Below are 19,001 nucleotides of genomic sequence, written 5' to 3'. Positions count from 1 at the left end.
CCGTCCTCGGCTGCGCCTCGCCGCCCGGCCCTCTCCGGCCGTCTCTGCCTCCGCCGCCCTCCGCCGCTCCCCATGTTGTCGCCGGCAAGTCCCACTCCGGCGGCCCACCTCCTAATCCGGCGAACCTCGGGAAACATGCCCCGGATCTGGATCTAGATCCAAACTCGGTTGACTTTCCGTCCCTAATCCTAGCTCATGTTGCCCTGTTCATCATGCTATATCTCCGCATCCGTAGCTCCATTTTTGGCATATAGCATATCAAAATGTTCGTCTCAGAGAGCACATCATTTCATTCCATTGCATCCTTTTCATTTGAGTTCATCTTGATGCCCGACATGCTGTTGGAAGAATGCTACTTGAGATAATTGTCAGATCTGCCGCTCCATTTAGATATTTGTCATTTTTGCCATGATTATTGTGTGCATGATATGCCCTGGTGCTCTACATATGTTTTGTTGAGGGTTTGCCATCTTTCCAGGGGTGCAACCCATGTATTTTTGTGATGGGTGTGGTGACTAGCACAAGCTTGCAAAGTGAGGCACTTGGTATTTCTGTTTTCAGGGACTTAGCATTTCCACTAAGTCCTTGGCCTGTTTATCTCATATGGCCATATGTTCATGTTATTTCCTAGTGATCCGTGCCTCTTTTGAGGATGATTAGTAAGGATGTTTTATTAATCTTGTAGTGCTCTATCCATCCATGTCTTTGTTTGCAATTATGGGGCACCCTAGCTTGAGTCAATCGAGCTCTACTTTTGCTACTTCGTGATTCCGGGCAGATTGTCTACTTGTTAGCAATTTTGCCGATGATGTTGTAGTTGATACATGCATGCTATGCTATTGTTCTTGCCATGTCTAGCTTGAATTTTAAGTATTTTTGATGTATGTATGCTTAGCTTTTCATGACTTGCTCCGTAGTGAGTGCATCGAGCTCGTAAACATGCCTACTTGAGATATGTTTCAGCATGTGCCAGTTTTCACTAAGTCTGAAAACTGATTATGCTTTTGCTATGTTCACATGCTTGCTAATATGTTTTCTGATCCCTTTTGACTCAAGGTCACTAAGGGACTTCTGTTAAGATTTTTGAGTAGCTCCATGCCATGTTTTACTTTGTCATGTTCAGGTCCTGTAGAATGTAGTTTTCTTGCTCTAAAGAGTGCTACCTGATCTGAGATTTCAGACAAGAGTTAATTTCACTAAGTCTGAAATCTGTTTGCCATATGCATTTTTGCCATGCTTGTTTGACCCTGTTAATGGATGAATTGGTCGTAGCTCAGTGCTAGACTTTTGTTAAGCATCTTGAATGCATCCCTGCCATGTATTTTGATGCCATGTTTGAGTGCTGTATCATGTTCATCTCATTGCATTTAGATGACTACTTGCTGTAAATCGCAGACCGGTGTCATATTTGAATCGCTTGCCATTTCCAAACCGTAACTCCGATTCCGGCATTCTTTATATCGTTTTCAGGTGATTTTTTCTCATATTTCCAGTGGCACACTTGGATTTCTAAGTTGGGGCTAGGTTCATACATTCCTTGTCAAATCTTGCATATGCATCACATATCGCATCCCGCATAGCATACCATATTTGCATCATATTGTTTGATCCTTGCACGTGGTTGATTGTGTCCTTGTTGCTTGTTTGTCTTGTTTGGGTAGAGCCGGGAGACGAGTTCGCTACCGAGGAGCCCGTTGAGTTTGCTTTCGAGGATCCAGTCAACTCTGACAACTTTGCAGGCAAGATGATCATACCCTCGAAACCACTACTATCTTTGCTTTGCTTTGCTAGATGCTCGCTCTTTTGCTATGCCAATGCTACGATGCCTACCACTTGCTTTCAAGCCTCCCAAATTGCCATGTCAAACCTCTAACCCACCATGTCCTAGCAAACCGTTGATTGGCTATGTTACCGCTTTGCTCAACCCCTCTTATAGCGTTGCTAGTTGCAGGTGAAGATTGGAGACCGTTCCTTGTTGGAACATTATTTACTTGTTGGGATATCATTATATGGCCATGTTATCTTAATGCATCTATATACTTGGTAAAGGGTGGAAGGCTCGGCCTCTCACCTAGTGTTTTGTTCCACTCTTGCCGCCCTAGTTTCCGTCATATCAGTGTTATGTTTCCGGATTTTGCGTTCCTTACGTGGTTGGGTTATAATGGGAACCCATTGATAGTTCGCCTTGATTAAAGCTTTTCCAGCAATGCCCAACCTTGGTTTTACCATTTGCCACCTAGCCTCTTTTTCCCTTGGGTTTCCGGAGCCTGAGGGTCATCTTATTTTAAACCCCCCCGGGCCAGTGCTCCTGTGAGTGTTGGTCCAACCTAGAGCCCCTTGCAGCGCCACCTCGGGGAAACCCGAAGGCTGGTTTTAGTTGTACGGATTGCTTATCCGATTGTGCCCTGAGAACGAGATATGTGCAGCTCCTATCGGGATTTGTCGGCACATTCGGGCGGTGTTGCTGGATTTGTTTTAACCTGTCGATGTGTCTTGAAGAACCGAGGTACCGAGTCTGATCGGAACGTCTCGGGAGGAGGTCTATTCCTTCGTTGACCGTGAGAGCTTGTCATGGGCTAAGTTGGGACTCCCCTGCAGGGATTTGAACTTTTGAAAGCCGTGCCCGCGGTTATGGGCAGATGGGAATTTGTTAATGTCCGGTTGTAGATAACTTGAACCTTAACTTAATTAAAATGAATCAACAATGTGAGTTACCGTGATGGCCTCTTCTCGGCGGAGTCCGGGAGGTGGACACGGTGTTGGAGTAATGCTTGCGCAAGTTGCTCTCTAGATTTTCGCTCGCGCTTTGCCTCCTCTTCTCGCTCTCTTTTGCGAATAGGTTAGCCACCATATATGCTAGTCGCTTGCTGCAGGCGCACTTATATTTACCTTGCCTTACCTATTAAGCTTTAATAGTCTTGATCGCGAGGGTGCGAGATTGCTGAGTCCCTGTGGCTCACAGATTACTGTTACACCAGATGCAGGGCCTGATGTTTCCGCTCCAGGTAACGCGCTCGAGCTCAAGTGGGAGTTCGAGAGGACTCTCAGCGATACTATGTTTCTTTTCCTGATGATTAGTAGTGGTGCCCAGTTGGGGTGATCGGGACCGTGTCGCATGTTGGGTTATCTTTTATTTTGGCGTCGTAGTCGGGCCATGAGTGTTTGAATGATGTAATGCTATTTATGTTCTTGGTTGACGTGGCGAGTGTAAGCCAACTATGTTATCTCCCCTTTTATTAATTATATTACATGGGATGTTGTGAAGATTGCCTGACTTGCGACATTGCCTTCAATGCGATTATGCCTCTAAGTCGTGCCTCGACACGTGGGAGCTATAGTCGCATCGAGGGTGTTATAAGTTGGTAATCAGAGCCTTCCCCGACCTTAGGAGCCCCCACTGATTGATCGTTTTTAGCAGCCGAGTTGTGTCTAGAAAAATGTTTTGAGTCATTTAGGAATTATATATCGGAGAGTTTAGGAATTCTTTTTACTTCCCAGTCTCCTCATCGCTCTAGTAAGGCATCCTGACGTAGAGTTTTGACTCTTCTCTTCTCAAATTTCACTAAAAAAATTTAGGATCACGCGGGTATCTTGGAATCGTTCCGATGGTTTTATGACGAGAACATTGTCTTGGTGCCTCCTGTCAGGGGTTTTATGGAAGTGTCCCGGGGAGTTGAGCTCTGAGGTGTTGTCGTCATAATTTTATCGTTGCAGTTCTGGAATACCTGAGTTTAGTACGGCGACATCGAAAATCTCTTTTATGCAGTTTGTTGGTGAGATAACCTCGACGTCACCCAGTACTGGGGCGGGAGTTCGGGAGTATCGCCGTAACTCGTATAACGGATGCTTTTCGAAGGTTGAGGTAGATGGTTTCCAAAGTTTTTTCTCGGTTATGTGTTGAAGGATGGATACAGCTGGATGTAGGATTTGCTAGATTTGGGTGAGATATTATGCTTCCCCTGTATCCCCAACACCTGATTGCATAACCGGAAAGGTTCGGAAGTTTCATAGGTGGGAATTCTTGTAGCTCTAGTTTCTTCTTCCACGAATATTTGGTTTGAGATTGGGATTTCTTACCGAGTATTCGTTCTTGATCCGTACCTTTTTGATTTATTTCTCTACCTAAATTCTAAGTGGCTTCTCAATTTATGGATATGTGACCATTTCACGAGGAATGCATTCGTTCATTTTGTTTGGATGTGAAGACTTTATGTTGCAATTTTCATTCCGTTGGATTCAGCTTCATTTTATCTGTCTATGTGCTAACGGTGGTCAACCTCTTCAGGATGGCTCCCGCTAAGAGCACCAATCAGAATCAGAATCAAGATCCGCCACCACCTCCACCTCCTCCGGAGGCATGGCAAGCTGTGATGGCCGCAACCAATGCAAACACACAATTGATCATGCAAATTCTTCAAGAGCGCAATCAAGCAAATCAAGGCAACCAAGGGAACCAAGGCAACAATCAGAATCACTTTGCTACACTCAACCAGTTCCTTGCTAACGGGCCAAAGACTTTCAGCAATTGTGTTGAGGCAACTGATGCTGACGATTGGCTCGTGGATCTGTGCAAGCATTTCGAGTGCAGTAACGTCAGGCCTGAGGACTTTGTCAAGTTCGCTTCCTTCCAACTCAAAGACCAAGCTGCAGAGTGGTTCCAGCAGTACAAGGATTCCAGAGGTGGACGTGTGATTACCTGGGATGAATTCCGCCAAGACTTCTGAGCTCACCATATCCCTCAGAGCGTGGTTGAAAGCAAGCGTGAGGAATTACGCAACCTGAAGCAAGGCTCTTTGTCTGTCTATGACTACAACAAGTTGTTCCAGAAGCTCGTCCGCTTTGCCAAGCAGGACGTCCCTGATGAGAAGAGCATGATATACCAATTCAGGGGTGGTCTCAGAGAAGAAATCCAGCTAGCTCTTGTTCTCTTTGAGCCCTTGAGGTATGATGAGTTCTACAACATGGCATTGAAGCAAGAGGCCGCTCAACTGAGGTGTGATGCTTCCAAGAAGTGAGTCAGAGATGCTACTCCTTCTTCCTCTACTCAAGTGGCCAAGCAGCAGAAGTATTGGCTTCCTCCTCCTCCGTTTCGTCAGCCGTATCAGAAGAGCAAAGGTGGCAGTGGATCTTTCCACCCACCCAACCCTGGCTTTCAGAACAAGACTTCGTCTCAAGCTCCAAGATCGAGTGCTCCGTATCACCGTCCGCTTTCAGAGGTCACGTGCAACAAGTGCCAATAGAAGGGTCACTATGCCAACAAGTGTTTCAACCAGAGGCGTCTTCCTCCTCCTCCTCCTGTAAGATCGGCAAGTACAGCTGTGGTCAAGCATAACCCCAAGCACGCCAAGGTCAACTTGATGAACGCAGCTCAGGCAGAGGATTCGTCAGATGTCATCATGGGTAACCTTCCTGTTAATGATATTCCTGCAAGAGTTCTTTTTGACACTGGTGCATCGCATTGTTTCATGTCGAGACCTTTTGCATCTAAGCATTATTTTTTTACTCAAGTGTTGTCGAAACCATTGGCTATTGTCTCTCCGGCCCGTCAAATGACATCTCGAGTATGCGTTCCGGATGTTACAATCACTTTGGGTGACTATAAGTTCTTGTCCTCTCCAAATGTTCTTGGTGACTCGGATATTGATCTTATTCTCGGAATGGATTGGCTTTCTAAGCACAAGGCGCATCTTGATTGTGCAGCCAGGCAGATTCAATTGACTCATTCGTCTGAGGATGTAATTGTTTTTGCCGCTCGTGATGATACAATCCATCTGTTTTCTCTCAATGAGAAGGGTGAACTGGATGCTATCTCGCAAATTCCAGCCGTTTGCGAATATCAAGACGTCTTTCCAGAAGAGCTTCCAGGAATGCCTCCGCACCGGCCAGTTGAATTCGTTATCGATCTTGAGCCGGGCACGGAACCGGTGTGCAAGCGTCCTTACAAGCTCGGACCTGAAGAGTTGAAGGAGCTGAAGACGCAACTCGATATTCAAGAGAGAATGGGTCTCATCCGGCCTAGTTCTTCTCCGTGGGGTTGTGGTGTTCTTTTTGTCAAGAAGAAGGATGGAATGGACCGGCTTTGTGTTGATTACCGTCCATTGAACAAGAAGACCATCGAGAACAAATACCCACTTCCAACATCAACGAGCTGTTCGAACAACTCAAAGGTGCCCAAGTATTCTCCAAGCTTGATCTCCGTATGGGTTATCATCAGATTTGTATTCGTGAGCAAGATATTCCCAAGATGGCTTTCAGGACAAGCTATGGGTCATACGAATACACTGTCATGTCTTTTGGCCTCGTCAACGCTCCTCCGACGTTCTCTCGCATGATGAACTTCATCTTCAACGCCTACACCAATGAATTCGTTTTGGTCTATCTCGACGACATTCTGGTTTTCTCCAAGAACAAGGAAGATCATGCCAAGCACTTGCGTTTGGTTCTCGATAAGCTCAGGGAACACCAGTTCTACGCCAAGCTCTCCAAGTGCGAATTTTGGCTCGATGAGGTTCTTTATCTTGGTCATATCATCTCTGCCAAGGGCATTGCGGTGAATCTTGAGAAGGTGTCTGCAATTGTGAATTGGGAACCTCCTCAGAACGTGAAGCAACTCCGTAGCTTCCTCGGTCTCGCAAGCTACTGACGAAGATTTCAACACTTTGAAAGAGAAATTGATCACTGCTCCAGTTCTGACTCCGCCTGATGAATCCAAGCCGTACGAGGTCTTTTGTGATGCCTCTCTCCATGGTCTTGGCGCAGTGTTGATGCAAGAGAATAAAGTTGTTGCTTATACCTCTCGCCAGTTGAAGCCCAATGAGAAGAACTACCCCATCATGATGATGAGGACATCAATACCATTGTTACACCCACAGCCCCTACTGTTACATATACTGGACCAATTACTAGAGCTCGCGCACGCCAATTAAATTACCAGGTACTTTCGTTTCTTGGTAATGATTCTAATGTTCATGAGATTATGATGCTGCCTAAATTGGATACATATGTTTTGCTTACAAATGAAGGGCCTAGCTTGGAGAAGGATGAACATTGGAGCAAGAACACGCATGGAGTTGATGGCATGCGCAAGGGGATCAAGAACGGAGTTACAAGTGATGATTTCAGGACTTTGAAGCCGCCATAAGGAGTGCATGAAGCCTTGGAAGAAATATACAAGATGCCACTTCATAATATTCGTCCATAGGCTATTCTAGGTGCCGCGTCACCTTATTAATGGGCCAGGCCCATGTAATTTCGAAATACTTAAGTATAGGCTATTTTTAGAGTCTGTATGTGTGGGGAAACAAGAGTTAGGGTTGGTTTCGGACCCCACCCTCAAGGGCCACGAAATTCCCCCCTCTTCCTCCATATATACAGCCCTTAGGGCGTCGTTTAGACTTTGGGGTTTTGTTTAGATTAAAAGTTCGCCATAGCTGCAACTTCGCGTACTTCGTTTGTGTCCAACGACCAGACCAAGACGTCACAGAACCCCACCTTGATCAATAAAGCTTCCATCTTATATTCGCAATATCCCGATTGCAATCTTAGTTTCTTGCTTGTTCTTCATTTGCTCGCAGGAAACAGACCCTCGTGGTCAGGTTGATCGTGCTCCGGCGTGGTCAATAACCCTCGGAAGTTGGTTTAGCCATAGCTAAGGCGCGACGTCTCGCATGTTCGTAGTCGGATCGTCAAGGTCGACTCCCACAAAAAACGATAGCCACCATCTCATCGAAACATCAGGACACCTTAGCCTCTATCAAGTGGTATCAGATTTCCAGGTTGCTCGGTGAGATTTTTATAGTTTTTCGTAGATTAGATCGAGTCTGTTCTTCATACCTACAGTCCACGAAAAAGCCAGAAAAAAATTATTAGGGTTAGTTCATCATATCCGAACCAATCTGAGCCTTTGCATAATCTTTTTAGGGTTTTTGCTTTGTTGAATTTGCGCTTGCATCGTCGTGTCAAGTTGCTGGTCTTAGAGTCTAGTCTTTTAGAGTTTCGAGTTCTGGTCATAAGTTGTCACGCCGCCGCCGCACCATCATCATCGCCCATCTACCACTTTTGCTTATCCGCCACCGCTCTGAATCCATATCCATATACCACCACCAATCCGTATCCATATACCACCACCAATCTGTATCCATATACCACCACCGCTACCATATACCACCACCGCTGCCATATACCACAAACATATATCCACCACCAATCCGAGTTCTTCTCATATTAGGTTTGTTCTTGAGATCAATCTAAATTCTGATTCGTGTTTCCTTGCCTGCGTAGGTCTCGGAAAAAAAAAGAGTCTGGAGACCCCCGGGCAGTTTTTAGGCCAAAATTTTCACGGGCAAATTTTTTTTCCCTATCCTATTTTTAGGCTTTTCTGAGTCTTTTGAGCCACGTGCCATCATAGTGATTTTTTGTCGCACTTTTTCGTCGTCGCTGCCCTGATTTCCAAAAAAAGTGAAAAAAAAAATTCCGTGCCCATCCTATCAGTTTGACGAGGGAAGAGTTTTGAGACACTCGCCATTATAGTGATTTTTCGCAAAAAAAGAGGAGCACAAAAAAAAGAGCGAAAAAAAGAGAGTTCCAGAGTGTGCTTTTCCCTTATTTACGTGCAACGCTGTGATTTTGTTAGTGTTCTAGGCTCGCGTCTCTAGCACGGTCTAGCCTAGGACCAGCACAGTACCGTCGTTGAGCGTTTATTCAACTTTGCTTCTCTGAATTGATTATTGCTGACCCTTTTTGCTACCATACTATAAGCCTTCCCAGCTCCACATACATCTACGTCGTGCGTTTGACTCTCCCTGGCAATCGCTCTATCCAAGCTTTTGAGAGTTTTGACTACAACGGTTGTCGATCACCGCTTGCTGCTGGGTAAGAACTGGTAAGAATTTGAGATTTGCTTGACTGATTTGTGACACCCGCCACCACCACCACTTGTTAGTAGTCTGTAGGATCATATTCTTGTGTGTTTCTATTGCTGCTAACCATGCCAGGATCACAAGCCGACGAGACTGACTGGGAGAACTTGACGAACAAGGAGCTTCATGATACGTTTCAACAAATGATGAGTGGACAGGTGCACGATGTGATAAACAGATTTGAAGAGGCCATGGAGAAGATAGATGGCATGGAGAAGACGTTTGAAACAAAGCTCGATAACAAGTTTGCTAAATTGCTTTCGCGTTTTCCACCACCACCACCGGCTGCTCCTGCCGCACCTCTGCAACAACAACAACAACATCGACTACCTCCATGTCGGGAAACAGCCCTCCTCCGAGCGAGCCGTGTCCCTCTTCAGTCGGGCCAAACTGCTGCTGCTGTTGTTGATACTTCTGTGGCTCCTACTGCTGATGTGGAGGAGGATGATTATGTGGGAGATTATGAGGATGAGGTTGATCAAAATCAGAACTACGTGCCACCACCAGCACAGCAACCACCAGGTCGTCCACATGCAAATAATGGCAATGGTAGGGCTCACCCTCAGGTACGAGATCATGACCATCTCCCTAAACTAAAATTGAATATTCCACCATTTCAGGGTAGATATGTTCCTGATATATATCTTACTTGGGAGTTAGAAACTGAACAACGATTTACATGTTTACAATATCCTGAGGAGAGACGTGTTCCTGCTGCTGTTTGTGCATTCACTAGTTTTGCATGTGTTTGGTGGTCTGAGCATTGTAGATTATATCCTATTCCGGCTACTTGGGCTGCTTTGAAAACTGCTATCCGTACTTGTTGGGTTCCACCATATTATCAACGTGAATTACTTCAAAAATTTCAGCGCTTAAGACAGGGAAAAAATTCTGTAGAAGAATATTATCAGGAATTACAAACTGGCATGATTAGATGTGGTATTGTTGAGGAGAATGAAGCTATGCTTGCACGTTTTATGGGTGGATTAAATAGAGAGATTCAGACGATTCTAGAGTATAAGGAGTATACTAATATCACTCGTTTATTCCATCTTGCTTGTAAAGCTGAACGTGAAGTGCAGGATCAACAGGCATTGGCGCGGACTAACTTTTCTGCAGGTCGACCTTCATCATGGACACCACGTGCATCATCTACTTCCACACGTTCTGCTACACCGGCGCCTCCGTCGGCTGCCACCTCCAACCGTGATACAATAAAGCAGGCACAATCACCACTATCTGCCAAGAGCACACCTTCTGGGCCTGCAAAGAGCTCTTCTTCATCCATGGCATCAACAGGGCAAACACATGATATTATTTGTCGATGTTGCAAGGGTGGAGGTCATTATGCGAGAGAATGCCCATCTAAGCGTGTGATGATTGTTACTGAGGATGGTGGGTATGAGTCCGCTAGTGACTATGATGAGGAGACCTTGGCTCTTATTACACGTGAAGAACACGGTGGAGACGATTCTGATCATGAGACACAATACATGGCTCCTGAAGATGCTGACAGGTATGAATGTTTAGTTGCTCAACGTGTTTTGAGTGTGCAGGTTACACAAGCTGAGCAAAATCAGAGGCATAATTTGTTCCATACAAAGGGAGTTGTGAAGGAACGTTCTGTTCGCGTGATCATAGATGGAGGGAGCTGCAATAACTTGGCTAGCATGGAGATGGTGGAGAAGCTATCTCTCACCACAAGACCACATCCACATCCTTACTACATCTAATGGTTCAACAACAACGGCAAGGTTAAGGTAACACGTACTGTTTGTGTGCATTTTAGTATCTCTACATATGCTGATTATGTTGATTGTGATGTGGTACCTATGCAAGCATGTTCCTTATTACTTGGTAGACCATGGCAATTTGATAAAAATTCTGTACACCATGGTAGAAACAATCACTATACTCTTGTTCATAAGGATAAAAATATTACTTTGCTTCCTATGACTCCTGATTCCATTTTGAAAGATGATATTAATAGAGCTAATAAAGCACAACAGGAGAAGAATAAGAGTGAAAATCAGATTGTGGCAAAAGAATTTGAGCAACAAATGAAGCCTAATAATAAACCATCTAGTGTTGCTTCTGAAATTAAATTGAAAAGTGCATGTTTATTTGCCACCAAATCTGATATTGATGAGCTAGATTTCAGCAAATCTGTTTGCTATGCTTTTGTGTGCAAAGAGGCATTATTTTCATTCGAGGACGTGCCTTCCTCTTTGCCTCCTGCTGTCACTAACATTTTGCAGGAGTTCGCTGATGTCTTTCCACAAGACGTGCCACCGGGATTACCACCTATTCGAGGGATTGAGCATCAAATTGACTTAATTCCCGGTGCTTCGCTACCCAACCGTGCACCATACCGTACCAATCCAGAGGAGACGAAGGAGATTATGCGTCAAGTACAAGAACTGCTCGACAAAGGTTATATACGCGAATCCCTTAGTCCTTGTGTTGTTCCTATCATTTTAGTGCCGAAAAAGGATGGTACGTCGCCTATCTGCGTTGATTGTAGAGGCATTAATAATATTACTATTCGTTATCCTCATCCTATTCCTAGGCTAGATGATATACTTGATGAATTGAGTGGCTCTACAATATTCTCCAAATTGATTTGCGTAGTGGATACCATCAAATTCGTATGAAATTGGGTGATGAATGGAAAACAGCATTTAAAACTAAGTTTGGATTATATGAGTGGTTAGTCATGCCTTTTGGGTTAACTAATGCACCTAGTACTTTCATGAGGTTAATGAACGAAGTTTTACATGCTTTCATTGGACGATTTGTGGTAGTTTACTTTGATGACATATTGATTTATAGCAAATCTTTGGAGGAACATTTGGAACATTTACGTGTTGTTTTTATTGCTCTACGTGATGCACGTTTGTTTGGAAACCTTGGAAAGTGCACCTTTTGCACCAACCGAGTATCTTTTCTTGGCTATGTTGTTACTCCACAGGGAATTGAAGTTGATAAAGCCAAGATTGAAGCTATTGAGAGTTGGCCGCAGCCCAAAATGGTCATACAAGTGAGGAGTTTCCTTGGCCTCGCTGGTTTCTATAGGCATTTTGTGAGAGATTTCAGCATCATTGCTACACCTCTCAACGAGCTTACAAAGAAGGATGTGCCTTTTGTTTGGGGTACCGCACAGGAAGAAGCCTTCACGGTATTGAAAGATAAGTTGACACATGCTCCTTTACTCCAACTTCCTAATTTCAATAAGACTTTTGAGCTTGAATGTGATGCTAGTGGAATTGGATTAGGAGGTGTGTTATTACAAGATGGAAAACCTGTTGCATACTTTTCTAAAAAATTGAGTGGGCCTAGTCTGAACTATTCTACTTATGATAAAGAATTATATGCTCTTGTTCGGACCTTAGAAACATGGCAACATTATTTATGGCCCAAGGAATTTGTTATACATTCTGATCATGAATCTTTGAAACACATTAAAAGTCAAGCAAAACTGAACCGTAGACATGCTAAATGGGTTGAATTCATTGAGACTTTCCCTTATGTCATTAAACACAAGAAGGGTAAAGAAAATGTTATTGCTGATGCCTTGTCTCGTCGTTATACTATGCTTTCACAACTTGACTTTAAAATATTTGGTTTGGAGACCATCAAAGATCAATATGTTCATGATGCTGAATTTAAAGATGTACTGCAGAATTGTAAGGAAGGGAGAACTTGGAACAAGTTCGTTCTTAACGATGGATTTGTGTTTCGTGCTAACAAGCTATGCATTCCAGCTAGCTCCGTTCGTCTTTTGTTGTTGCAGGAGGCACATGGAGGAGGATTAATGGGACACTTTGGCGTCAAGAAGACGGAGGATATACTTGCTACACATTTCTTTTGGCCAAACATGAGACGGGATGTTGAGCGTTTTGTTGCACGCTGCACTACATGTCAAAGAGCTAAGTCACGACTCAATCCTGATGGTTTATATATGCCTTTGCCTGTACCTAGTGTTCCTTGGGAGGATATATCTATGGACTTTGTTTTAGGTTTACCTCGAACAAAGAAGGGGAGGGATAGCATATTTGTTGTCGTGGATAGGTTCTCGAAAATGGCACACTTTATACCATGTCATAAAAGCGATGATGCTGTTAATGTTGCTGATTTGTTCTTTCGTGAGATTATTCGCTTACATGGTGTGCCAAATACTATTGTTTCAGATCGTGATACTAAATTTCTTAGCCACTTTTGGAGATGTTTATGGGCTAAGTTGGGGACTAAGCTGCTTTTTAGTACTACTTGTCACCCCCAAACTGATGGACAAACTAAAGTAGTCAATAGAACATTGTCTACTATGCTTAGGGCTTTTGTGAAGAATAACAAGAAAATGTGGGAAGAATGCTTGCCTCATATTGAATTTGCTTATAATCGTTCATTGCATTCTACTACTAAGATGTGCCCTTTTGAAATTGTGTATGGTTTCCTACCTCGTGCACCTATTGATTTGTTGCCTCTTCCATCTTCAGAGAAGGTTAATTTTGATGCTAAAGAATGTTCTGAATTTATTTTAAAAATGCATGAGTTAACTAAGGAAAACATTGAGCGTATGAATGCTAAATATAAACTTGCTGGAGATAAGGGTAGAAAACATGTTGTGTTTGCGCCTGGAGATCTTGTTTGGTTACATTTGCGTAAAGATAGATTTCCTAATCTGCGCAAATCAAAGCTAATGCCACGTGCTGATGGTCCTTTTAAGGTGTTAGAGAAAATAAATGATAATGCATATAAACTTGAGCTACCTGTAGATTTTGGGGTTAGTCCCACTTTTAACATTGCAGATTTGAAGCCTTATTTGGGTGAGGAAGATGCGCTTCCGTCGAGGACGACTTCATTTCAAGAAGGGGAGGATGATGAGGACATCAATACCATTGTTACACCCACAACCCCTACTGTTACATATACTGGACCAATTACTAGAGCTCGCGCACGCCAATTAAATTACCAGGTACTTTCATTTCTTGGTAATGATTCTAATGTTCATGAGATTATGATGCTGCCTAAATTGGATACATTTGTTTTGCTTACAAATGAAGGGCCTAGCTTGGAGAAGGAGGAACATTGGAGCAAGAACACGCATGGAGTTGATGGCATGCGCAAGGGGATCAAGAACGGAGTTACAAGTGATGATTTCAGGACTTTGAAGCCGCCATAAGGAGTGCATGAAGCCTTGGACGAAATATACAAGATGCCACTTCATAATATTCGTCCATAGGCTATTCTAGGTGCCGCGCCACCTTATTAATGGGCCAGGCCCATGTAATTTCGAAATACTTAAGTATAGGCTATTTTTAGAGTCCGTATGTGTGGGGAAACAAGAGTTAGGGTTGGTTTCGGACCCACCCTCAAGGGCCACGAAATTCCCCCCTCTTCCTCCATATATACAGCCCTTAGGGCGTCGTTTAGACTTTGGGGTTTTGTTTAGATTAAAAGTTCGCCATAGCTGCAACTTCGCGTACTTCGTTTGTGTCCAATGACCAGACCAAGACGTCACAGAACCCCACCTTGATCAATAAAGCTTTCATCTTATATTCGCAATATCCCGGTTGCAATCTCAGTTTCTTGCTTGTTCTCTGTTTGCTCGCAGGAAACAGACCCTCGTGGTCAGGTTGATCGTGCTCCGGCGTGGTCAATAACCCTCGGAAGTTGGTTTAGCGATTGCTAAGGCGCGACGTCTCGCACGTTCGTAGTCGGATCGTCAAGGTCGACTCCCATAGAAAATGATAGCCACCATCTCATCGAAACATCGGGACACCTTAGCCTCTATCACATGATCTTGAGTTGGCGGCTGTTGTGCATGCTCTTTTGACTTGGAGACATCTCTTATTGGGAAGAAAAGTGGACATTTTCACTGATCACAAGAGTCTCAAGTACATCTTCACTCAGCCTAATCTCAACCTCAGGCAGACTCGATGGGTCGAAATGATTCAAGAGTATAATCCGAGTATCGAGTATACTCCAGGCAAGGCCTATGTGATTGCTGACGCATTGAGCAGGAAGGCTTATTGCAATAGTCTGATTCTCAAGCCTTATCAACCCGAGCTTTGTGAAGCTTTCCGCAAACTTAATCTGCAAGTTGTTCCTCAAGTTTCCTCGCCAACCTTCAAGTCTCTCCTACCTTGGAAGATCAGATTCGCCAAGCTCAGCTTCTTGATGCTATGGTGAAAAAGGTGAAGATTGGGATTGCCAAGAGTCAACCCAAGTACAAGTGCTACCGCCTTGATGACAAGGATACTCTTTTCTTCGAGGATCGTATTGTTGTGCCCAAAGGTGACCTTCGTAAAGTGATCATGAATGAGGCTCACAATTCTCTCCTCTCCATCCACCCTGGGAGCACGAAGATGTATCAGGACCTCAAGCAGGCTTATTGGTGGACTCGAATGAAGCGCGAGATTGCTCAATTCGTGAATGAATGTGATGTCTGTAGAAGAGTGAAGGCAGAACATCAAAGGCCAGCGGGTCTCCTCCAACCTCTTGCCATTCCAGAATGGAAGTTTGACCACATTGAGATGGACTTCGTGACTGGGTTTCCAAAGTCCAAGCGTGGCAATGATGCTATATTCGTTGTCATCGACAAACTCACTAAAGTGGCTCACTTTCTGCCTATCAAAGAGTCAATCACTATAGCTCAATTGGCGGAACTCTATACCTCTCGGATTGTCTCTCTGCACGGTATTCCTCAAGTGATCTCTTCAGACCATGGCAGCATCTTTACCTCCAAGTTTTGGGATTCTTTTCAGAAGGCCATGGGCACCAACATCCGCTTCAGCACAGCTTTCCATCCTCAAACTAGCGGCCAAGTCGAGCGTGTCAACCAGATTCTTGAAGATATGCTCAGGGCTTGTGTGATCTCCTTCGGCATGAAGTGGGAGGATTGTCTTCCTTATGCTGAATTCTCCTACAACAACAGTTTTCAAGCAAGTTCGGGCAAGGCCCCATTTGAAGTTCTGTATGGCAGGAAGTGTCGTACCCCTCTCAACTGGTCTGAAACCGGTGAACGTCAGATTTTGGGTAATGACTTAATCACAGAGGCAGAGGAAATGTGCAAAGTCATTCGAGATAACCTCAAAGCAGCCCAATCCCGCCAGAAGAGCTACTATGATAGTAAGCATCATGATTTGGCTTTCGAGATCGGAGATCATGTTTACCTCCGCGTCTCTCCTATGAAAGGTACTCGTCGCTTCGGTATCAAAGGCAAGCTTGCCCCCAGATACGTGGGACCTTTCAAGATTGTCAGCAAGAGAGGCGATCTCGCCTATCAACTCGAGCTTCCTTCAAACTTTGCAAATGTTCATGATGTGTTCCATGTCTCTCAGCTTCGAAAGTGAAGGAAATATGCCCTAGAGGCAATAATAAAGTTATTATTTATTTCCTTATATCATGATAAATGTTTATTATTCATGCTAGAATTGTATTAACCGGAAACATAATACATGTGTGAATACATAGACAAACAGAGTGTCACTAGTATGCCTCTACTAGACTAGCTCGTTAATCAAAGATAGTTATGTTTCCTAACCATGGACAAAGAGTTCTTATTTGATTAACGGGATCACATCATTAGGTGAGTGATCTGATTGACATGACCCATTCCATTAGCTTAGCACCCGATCGTTTAGTATGTTGCTATTGCTTTCTTCATGACTTATACATGTTCCTATGACTATGAGATTATGCAACTCCCGTTTGTCGGAGGAACACTTTGTGTGCTACCAAACGTCACAACGTAAATGGGTGATTATAAAGGTGCTCTACAGGTGTCTCAAAAAGTACATGTTGGGTTGGCGTATTTCGAGATTAGGATTTGTCACTCCGAATGTCGGAGAGGTATCTCTGGGCCCTCTCGGTAATGCACATCACATAAGCCTTGCAAGCATTACAACTAATGAGTTAGTTGCAAGATTATGTATTACGAAACGAGTAAAGAGACTTGCCGGTAACGAGACTGAACTAGGTATTGAGATAGCGACGATCGAATCATGGGCAAGTAACATACCGATGACAAAGGGAACAACGTATGTTGTTATGCGGTCTGACCGATAAAGATCTTCGTAGAATATGTAGGAGCCAATATGAGCATCCAGGTTCCGCTATTGGTTATTGATCGGAGACGTGTCTCGGTCATGTCTACATTGTTCTCGAACCCGTAGGGTCCGCACGCTTAAGGTTTCGATGACAATTATATTATGAGTTTATGAGTTTTGATGTGCCGAAGTTAGTTCGGAGTCCCGGATGTGATCACGGACATGACGAGGAGTCTCGAAATGGTCGAGACATAAAGATTGATATATTGGACGGCTTTATTCGGACACCGGAAGTGTTCCGGGTGATTTTCAGATAAAACCGGAGCACCGGGGGGTTACCGGAACCCCCCGGGGGGTTAATGGGCCTCATGGGCCTAAAGTGGAGAAGAGGAGGGGCTGCTAGGGCTGGCCGCGCGCCCCCTCTCCCCCTAGTCCGAATTGGACAAGGAGGGAGGGGCGGCGCCCCCCCTTTTCCTTCTCTCCTTCTCCCTCTCCTACTTGGACAAGGAAAGGGAGGGGAGTCCTACTCGCGGTAGGAGTAGGACTCCTCCTGCGCGCCTCCTACTAGGGCCGGCCGCACCCCCCTTGGATCCTTTGTATACGGAGGCAAGGGGCACCCCTAGATACACAAGTTGATCCACGTGATCATATTCTTAGCCGTGTGCGGTGCCCCCTTCCACCATAATCCTCGATAACATTGTAGCGGTGCTTAGGCGAAGCCCTGCGACGATAGTACATCAAGATCGTCACCACGCCGTCGTGCTGACGGAACTCTTCCCCGACACTTTGTTGGATCGGAGTCCGGGGATCGTCATCGAGCTAAACGTGTGATAAAACTCGGAGGTGCCGTAGTTTCGGTGCTTGATCGGTCGGGCCGTGGAGACGTACAACTACATCAACCAAACGCTTCCGTTGTCGATCTACAAGGGTACGTAGATCACACTCTCCCCTCTCGTTGCTATGCATCACCATGATCTTGCGTGTGCGTAGGAATTTTTTTGAAATTACTACGTTCCCCAATAGTGGTATCCGAGCCTAGGTTTTATATGTTGATGTTATATGCACGAGTAGAACACAAGTGAGTTGTGGGCGATATAAGTCATACTGCTTACCAGCATGTCATACTTTGGTTCGGCGGTATTGTTGGACGAAGTGGCCCGGACCGACATTATGCGTACGCTTACGCGAGACCGGTTCTCCCGACGTGCTTTGCACATAGGTGGCTTGCGGGTGACAGTTTCTCCAACTTTAGTTGAACCGAGTGTGGCTACGCCCGGTCCTTGCGAAGGTTAAAACAGCACCAACTTGACAAACTATCGTTGTGGTTTTGATGCGTAGGTAAGATTGGTTCTTGCTTAAGCCCGTAGCAGCCACGTAAAACTTGCAACAACAAAGTAGAGGACGTCTAACTTGTTTTTGCAGGGCATGTTGTGATGTGATATGGTCAAGACATGATGCTAAATTTTATTGTATGAGATGATCATGTTTTGTAACCGAGTTATCGGCAACTGGCAGGAGCCATATGGTTGTCGCTTTATTGTATGCAATGCAATCGCGCTGTAATGCTTTACTTTATCACTAAGCGGTAGCGATAGTCGTGGAAGCATAAGATTGGCGAGACGACAACGATGCTACGATGGAGATCAAGGTGTCGCGCCGGTGACGATGGTGATCACGACGGTGCTTCGAAGATGGAGATCACAAGCACAAGATGATGATGGCCATATCATATCACTTATATTGATTGCATGTGATGTTTATCTTTTATGCATCTTATCTTGCTTTGATTGACGGTAGCATTATAAGATGATCTCTCACTAATTATCAAGAAGTGTTCTCCCTGAGTATGCACCGTTGTGAAAGTTCTTCGTGCTGAGACACCACGTGATGATCGGGTGTGATAGGCTCTACGTTCAAATACAACGGGTGCAAAACAGTTGCACACGCGGAATACTCAGGTTATACTTGACGAGCCAAGCATATACAGATATGGCCTCGGAACACGGAGACCGAAAGGTCGAGCGTGAATCAT

Source organism: Triticum aestivum, chromosome 2A (genome assembly GCF_018294505.1).
Source record: "Triticum aestivum cultivar Chinese Spring chromosome 2A, IWGSC CS RefSeq v2.1, whole genome shotgun sequence".
In the NCBI taxonomy this organism is placed as follows: Eukaryota; Viridiplantae; Streptophyta; class Magnoliopsida; order Poales; family Poaceae; genus Triticum; species Triticum aestivum.
The sequence above is the reverse complement of the archived record's forward strand: the minus strand, read 5'-3'. Positions refer to the sequence as shown.